The sequence below is a fragment of the Musa acuminata genome, chromosome BXJ3-1, assembly GCF_036884655.1.
Source record: "Musa acuminata AAA Group cultivar baxijiao chromosome BXJ3-1, Cavendish_Baxijiao_AAA, whole genome shotgun sequence".
NCBI lineage: Eukaryota > Viridiplantae > Streptophyta > Magnoliopsida > Zingiberales > Musaceae > Musa > Musa acuminata.
The window spans coordinates 15545511-15554032 of NC_088349.1; positions in this window are offsets into that span (position 1 = coordinate 15545511).

The window sequence follows — 8522 nt, forward strand, 5'->3', positions numbered from 1 at the left end:
AGACAATCGAAAACTTAATAGCCCTATTTTAATTAGGTTTGATGATCGTTTTCAGCTTATAAATAAATGTTATGTCATGTGGACACTTGTGAGAGATTTTGATCTATAGTAGACCATTTTAGATCCTTTATTGTGCGATCATTCAGAACTTATGAAGTCTGTTTATAATTTATATTGATTATAAAGTGTTTGCTGAAATGATTGCTTGTGGATCTCGAATAAGACATTTTCTCTAACCTATTTTCTCATTTATAAGTCCTAAAAGATCATAGGAGGTTTCGGGGAGGTAGACCTTTATGGACGGACACGCAATGGTGCCACACGACTTAGGCAAAACCAACTAAGTGCATAACATATGGTATCAAAGCAGGATAAGCACCCATATAAACACTTGGTATGCAAACGTAGGAGACCTAGGGGGCTGCGTTGAGGGCAGCCAGCATGCGCGACCGTTTGGGAAAAAATGGGCATGGAGATGTAGGGAAAATGAGTCGCTTAGAGGAGCGGACATTTGAGATTGACATTAAGAGGAATGACCAATTCTTCGCATAAGATACACCACAAGGACAAGCAAGCTTGGAAGAACATATAGCGCACAAAGGTTCGGATGACTGAGTTCGAGCTATGACTCGACGTTAGCAACCATACTTGATGGTGCTCAAGGCAAGCGAGGCGCTTGGTAAAGGATGAGACCATGTAAGGTGGAATGAGTTGTTCAGCGATCGAAAGAGTTATGCAAAACTCACAAAGATGAGGAGAATTGCTAATTCAAAAAATTCAATACTCATGCAAGGGCTTGTATATGGACAATGGAATGTTCATGGCAATCCCAAGACGATCAAAACTTAGCGCCATAGAGCATTGAAACTTTCTCTTCAGCATACGAAGGATACGTCCGTATGAGGCTGAAGTGTATAGCGAGTTTAGCATGTTGCTAGGCCTTGAGAGGTGTAGTGAGGGTTGTATTGACGTGAAGTCGCAATCTAGCAAGTGCATTTGCGAGGGCAGAACAATGCATAGTTTGTTCAGCAAGACAGAGTATTATAAGGGGATGGTGGTCTCTGAAACTTCTAGAGGGAAGAATATGAAGAAAAAAGTTGCTCCAATGGGACAGATACCTTAGAGGGAGTAGTCATGGTTCTCTAGAGGGAGAATCATATTCAACGGACTACATATGTTGAGGAGGAGTACCTCAAAACAAAAAACTCCATAAAGCTAAACGAACTGAGCGAGTGGCGAGGAGTCATCGCATGATCTCACTTGAGGTAATGTATTGGGGGATGCATTATGAGATCAAGTGGGGAAGCGATCCAAGGCAACACCAATGAAGGCACATTTAGAGCCGATATAGATAATAGAATCAATGAAGGGTTGACCTATGGAATAGTGGGTGTGAGGGCCACCATCAACTCAATGCAAGTCGAAGAGCGAAGTAACTTGGGTGTAACTTGGGGAAGAATCCAAGTCACATGAAGGGAGCCGAAATAGAAGATGAAATATGGAGCGGAGGCACAAAGCTTTCCTTAGACAAAGGTCAAAGAAATGAACTCTTGCAGAGGCAAGAGCGGGATAATGTCATTCCATGTATTCTTCATTCTGATGGAGCGGACTCATTCTACATGGTGCCAAAGATAAAAGGAGCTTTGAGGCACATGCACCCTATCTCAAAGAAGCATTTGACGGAGGAACCAAGGTGACTCAACTTGCGGAGGCAAAGTTGGGTTCAGAAGACCTTGGCATGGGGCAAGAAGATGCGAAGGTGAGTACTCTCAAAGAATATGCCATAGTGCTACCATTCAAGTTGCCATGAAGGAAGCAGTGCACGACAAAGATTGTGCTGGTAGGGGCAGAAGCCCAAGATCCAAACAATAGTGCACCGATTTCAATGAAATCGGTAGACTTTGGGAGCTACTATGTGATGGGCTATCCTAAAGCTATGCTTCATCTAGGTGTAACCCAAGAGTGGGTAGACGAAGATTGATTGCCAAAGGAATGAATACAATCGAATGTGGAAGAAGCCCTACGATGTGTTGGCAGAGGCTATACATGGAGAGATCATAATCCAAATTCATCTCACAAGGATCAGAATACAATGGAGATGTCACCAAGAGGTGACATGGTGCAGCGGATCATATTGGAATAGTTTGTGGTAATGCAATACACACAAATCTAGTCCCGCGAAGGACTAGATCATACAAAGGTATGATCGAGAGCTATTGAGAGCTCCACTTCGGTGAACAACACGATGGTAAGAAATGCTGTAGATTTAAGGAGTGAATGCTATGGTATCGTAGAGACAAGTCTTCCGTACGTGCATTAAATTTTGTATCGGATAAAAAGCTTTGACCATTAGCATATGGGGGTTGTGTACTATCGAGGGAGAATATCAAATGCAGTACCAGTGAGTCCTATGGGGGGTCTTGATCATACAAAGGTATAATCGGAGCGATTAGAGAGCTAGACTACTTTAGTGCTTATATTCACTTAAGGGAGCTCGGTAAGTTAAAGGATAAGGCCCGAATAAGCGAACATTGCTACCAAGGAAGCTAAAGTTAACATAATCGGTGCAAACCCTATAACATGATGGTGGAGGCAATGCATGGGAGTTGCAGTTTGTCTTTCCATCGACCAAGGGGAACTACTTGGAGAACACAAAGGTGTTGAAACAAGGGGTCGAAAGGGGCGAGGAAGCTACTACGAGTCCAAAAGGACTTAGCTACCCAAAACTAAGCATTAGTTAGAATGGAGGTGGACTCGGAGAAGTGCTATAGTGCTATAGAGGCAGATCTACCGATCGTGAAGAAAGGGATGCATATGTGAGGCGATAGATAATAGGGCCATGGGCATGACAGCACAATGGTATTGCAAAGGCAAGACTTCCGTGAAGTCATGATCCCTTGCTCTTATGGAGGGAGAGCGCTTAGTCGTGAATAAGGCCGAGAAGTGGAGAATGCGAAGGTAAACTCTAAGTACCGAGACAAGACTGAAGGACAGTGGCCAAAGAACTTTGTAAGATCGGTGTCAACAAGCTTCTCATCAAGATAGCCGAAAGTGGAGGATTTCAAGTTGATATAAGAGTGCTCGACTAAGGAACGAATTAGACAGTATATAGTGTTGTACCTTTGCAACTCAGAGGAGTAGGCAATAAAGATGATGGAGAAGTCGGTACAATCCCAAAGGCAACCAAAACTACTAGAGATTTGCTCCATGTTAGGGTGAAAACTTCTTACATTCCATAAGTTTGATGACATTGAGAAGGTGAATCATAGTAGCAAACTTAACGTAAGGAGTGCAAATACTTTGAGTGCTTTAGAAGTGTAAGCAAAGAGTGGGTGAAGGCTAGTAATCAGCTTGATGCATGAAGTACAACACTTGAGAAGATAGGCAAAGTCAAGTAACCTTTGCCTTCCCAACTCTTAAAGGAATGGGCGAAACTAAGTACCCCAATTCTCTTATCTATCCAACAGATGAGCTTTGCACAGGTTCAAAGACCCTTCAAAGAAACCTAATGGAAGATAATAGTTATCAAATCCTCACCAATGGTGACCAATGCTACTGAGAGTAGATTATTCACTTCATTTTCCAATAGAATGTCAATCGAAAATGAAAGTGATACGAACCTACTTTAAAGTGATAACTAAGTGGAAGAAGAATCGATGGGCAAATTTTATGGAGGAAGGACCCAAAAACTTTAAAGTCTACAAGGCGATGCTCGTTAAAGCTCCAACAAGCATCCACCTAGTTCAAGCGACACGAAGTATTTGAGAAACTAACACATACTAAGGATGGTCTTTTCCTTTATCTAAGGGATTCATAAAAAACAATAGGGATCAGCATAACTTAGTCGACCCCACACCAAAGTTAGAGTTATTGGAGAGTTAAAGCAGCATGACGGATTAAAAGTTCGACTGCTCAACAACAATAATGGAGAGCAATTGGAAGCTAAGAGATGCATTACAGTTAAAGCAAAAGATTGAAGACTCAGCAAAGGCGAGGAGTTCCAACGTTGGCAAAGGCTTCGACGAGGACATTAAAGGAATAAGTGAAGGAGAATATCATGGACAAAATTATAAACGGGGTGTTTGATGTAATGCTTATGTATGTCTGTGTCTTTTGGTTTGTCCATGCTTTACACAACATGTAGAGGGGCAGTCAAAGACTTAACAACCTCATTTAGTTGGGTTTGATGATTGTTTTTGGCTTGTAAATAAAGGTTGTATCATGTGAACACTTATGTGAGATTTCAATATGTAGTAGACCATTTTGGACCTTTTATTGTGCGACCATTCAGAGCTTGTGAAGTCTGTTTGTAATTTGCATTAACTATGAAGTGTTTACTGAAATGATTATTTATGGATCCTGAATGAGATACTTTCTCTAACCCGTTTTCTCTTTTGTAGGTCCTAAGGGACCATAGGAGGTTTTAGGGAGGTTGACTTTTATGGACAACCATACAAGGGTATCGCATAACTTAGGCAAAACCAACTAAGTGCATGACATAACGTTACCATAAAAAAATTTGATGAAATGAATAATTTTATCTTATTAGCAAAGGAGGGTAAAGGATCTTATTTAACAAAACATAATAAGAACATTGAAGAGACGAGTAACTAAACCCAAAAAGATGATCTACGAAGATTAGAAGGAGCCTGAGGCAAAGTGCATGAATACTATTCATCTTTGCTTAATAATATTATTAATAATATTATTAATAATATTATTGATGATAATTCTGTCAATAAGTTAAAATAGCTTTATTTATCTTAAAAAAACTTAATTAATAAATTATATCTAAAGATGAGGTTATGTAGACTAAGGATGGAAAAAAATCAGAGATTTAATCTAGCGTTTGAACATATTCAAACAAATACTCGATCGTACGAAAATTAATATGAATATTGATGAAGAAAATAAGATATTGTTTCTTCCTATATCACTTATGGATTTCTATAATAACTTTATGAAGATAATACTATATGGGAAGGATACAATAACTCTGAAATAACTTGAAGATGATTTAGTTTCTTATGCTATCAAGGAAAAAGAATAAATCTAAAAATATAAATAGTGAGATATTAGTTGCTCAAAGTGGAGGTCGACGACAAGGATTTTCTAACATGAGTAGATCTCAACATGGTAGGTCAAGATCAAGAGTTAGATCTTTAGAAAATATTTAGTGTTATAGATACAAATAGTACAGACATATCAAATGAAATTATCTGAGAAAAACTAAGTAAGAAAAGAAGCTAGAAAAAGAAGTCAGTGAGTACTCTCTTGTTATGGATTATGATGAAAATATCCTCACAACATACAAATATAATGATGTATTTTTTTCAAAAGAGTTAGATTTTAAATTCTGCTTATGTTACTCATATTTACACTTTGATCAGTAAATTGAGTTTGACAATGACTCTAAGGTGGAGATCGTGAGTATCGATAAAGTGAAGATCAAAATGGTTGATAGATTAATATTTACTTTGGAAGATATAGCTTATATTCCAAAGATACGAAAGAATCTAATTTCTTGGAGTCTTTTAGATTCTCAGGATTATGGCTACAAAGTTGGAGGTGGAATCAAATTACGTTAATTCAAAAAATCTTCATTTCGATTAAAATCGATCTCGGAAGATAACTTGAAATTCAATGCTTATTTGTAAACGCGAAAGCAAAGTAAGGAAGGTAGTTTACAGTAAAGGTAAATTGCTCAAAAAGAAATGTAAACCGATTTATAGTAGTTTGGTCATTGTGACCTACATCCACTTCTGATTTCTCCTCCGTTGAGGCCATTGGCTTTCACTACGGATCTTCCTTCAATGGGCGAAGGATTAACTACCCTTACAACTCGATTCTCCTTTTGATAGGTTTTGGAGAAAACCGTTACAACCCCCCTTCACTCCTCTCTTAAACAAGACTAACACTTAGAGCTTAAGAGGAGTTCTTACAAGATTACAATAGCGTTTTTCTACTTTTTTGCTCTCAATTCTTGTGTATGTTAACCAAGGATGAGAGGGGTATTTATAAGCCTCAAGTGGATTCAAACTTAGAGCCTAAAAGAGTCTCATCCCGAGTTTCTTAGGTCTTGATGGTACCACCGCCTGTAGCACTAACATTAGGCGGTACCATCGCCTAACACAGTCTCGAAGACTATGCCATGACGGTACCACTTGTTGGGTGACTGTTTGGGCCTTGCACTTGGCCCAACACAGCCCAAACTTGGGCCCAATTGACCCTTAGTTGAGTTAGCCCAATTCCAACCTAATTATGTGCTAACTATAAATTTTAAGATATACATTAAACTAAATAAGTCCGGTAAGTCTATATTTCTTCCGGCGAACTTCCGACGATCTCTCAGTAATATTCCAACGAACTCCCGACAAGCTCTTGGACTTCACACGATGATCTTCGTAGCAAGTTTCGACGAGTTTCTTTGGCAAGCTCATGGACTTCTCGGTCAATTCTGACAGAACTTCTAACGAACATCCGAACTTCTGACGAACTCTCAACGAAATCTCGTTTTTGACTCCGAGACTTCATTTTGCTTTATGCCTTGATCACTATCGTAGTTAATCCTATACACTTTAAACCTACTTTAATCTAGATAATTATTATAAAGCTTGAATCAACTGTTGTCCGATATGTCATTAGTTCATCGACGCTTCATCCAATTCTTCGGTGCATCATCCTCTCTTGTGGCCTATTGCCTAATTGGCCAGTTGACCTCCGCAACTCTGATTTTCTTGGCGTAATTTCCGCTCTTCTTGGCCTGATACTTGAACCCATTGCCCAAAGCCTTCTAGCGATATGTTAAATGATCCTTCGACTCAATGTCCAATTTTCTGACATATTTTTCTCCAGCCCAGTATGATTCTTCTTGCTTTAATTGTCTCTCCCTGATCAAAATTTTCTGATCACTTAAAATACAAATTAAATTATAAATACAATCAATTGGTTTCATTATCAAAATATAAGATTCAACAATATATACGTAATGAAAGGAAGATTTTAGTAAGGGTTATATCATCTCAAAGGAAATATAGTGAAGATTTGAAAGGGCTAAAAACATATTGTACATGTAGGGGATGATAAGTACATATGGTAGCAAGCTTCCTTTATGGTGTAAAAAATGAAGAGTAAGTTTCATAGTTTTCAAGATACAGATGATTGTGAAGAAAAAATTCTTGGTAGTGATAGGACAATAAGATGGAGGCCTTTCGGCTGAACAACATATGATGTATTGGTAGGCTTATTAAAATTAAGTGTTGGACCTTGATTTGATTTGTATAATTGTGATGGATTCTTCAAGCCAATAATTTAATTTTTTCAAGAGACACAAAGTAAGAAAATACTTACCAAGATGGATATTGTTTGGTAAGTTTTTTAGGAGTTCTAATTATATTCAATTTAGTTGAAAAAAATTTCTAGTTAAATTAAAATTTCTAGGTGAATTAGGATTTATTCTAATAAATCTCAAGATTTTGATGAGAGAAAAAAGTAAGACATTTAAGTGCTCCCGGAGATCTAGAGTTAAAGTGAAAAGTACTTTAGATTTATATAAGAAGATGTTAAAAAAAAAATCATGCGAGGGAGAAATAACTCAAAAAACCTCATAGTTAATCTTATATAATGAAGAATTTAATTTTTTTCTATAAATATAGGTAGAAATTTATCAAACCAAGTTAATCTTATGTTGATTTTCTGAAACACAATTTATTTGTCAATCTGCATATCTTGATTCATTTGTCTACTATTATTTTTATATTGATAATCAAATGTTTTCAATAATTTGTGCCAAGTTATTATTCATTGAAATTTTTTTTTAGAGTTGTTTGACTAGAGAATTTTCACAAACACACATGTTTTGGTGGTTTCGAGGTATAAAATTATATATATTTTATTATTTATATTTTTATATACCCATGATATATCATCTGTATATTATTTTTATATTTATATTTTACTATTTGACTAGAGAATTTTTATATACCAAGGATCCTATCATTTATTATGTCCTAGTTGTTTTAATTAGCAACAACAACAATCGTAATGAAGACATTGATTCATATTTTTATACTGTCGAATTTTACTAACCATGATTGTTTGACAAGTTATGTTTCTAATATTAATATCAATTTGAGTTCATTATAATAATCAATTGGTGAAGACTAACAATGTCGGCATATCTATAAGTTTTTTTTTTTGAGCTTTGCATGAATACATTAAATTGGCATAGTTAATTATAACAACCAAAACATGAAGTTGTCTGCATCTATCAAATTGCTTAGTTTAACTACAAACCATTTTAATAGATGGAAGGCTGCAGAACTCAAACAAGGGAAAACGAAGAAGGTAGTAAATGAAACCTGAAACCGGCCACGATTTATTGACTCGATGTGGGGCTGTGGTTGACTCGACCTGCATCAACCTGTCAAATAATCTCATCTATGAAATATTCTCAAGTCAAGAAAGAAAGAAATAGAATATCATAGAATCACTTTTCTGATAGGAAAAAAAAATAAAGTTGG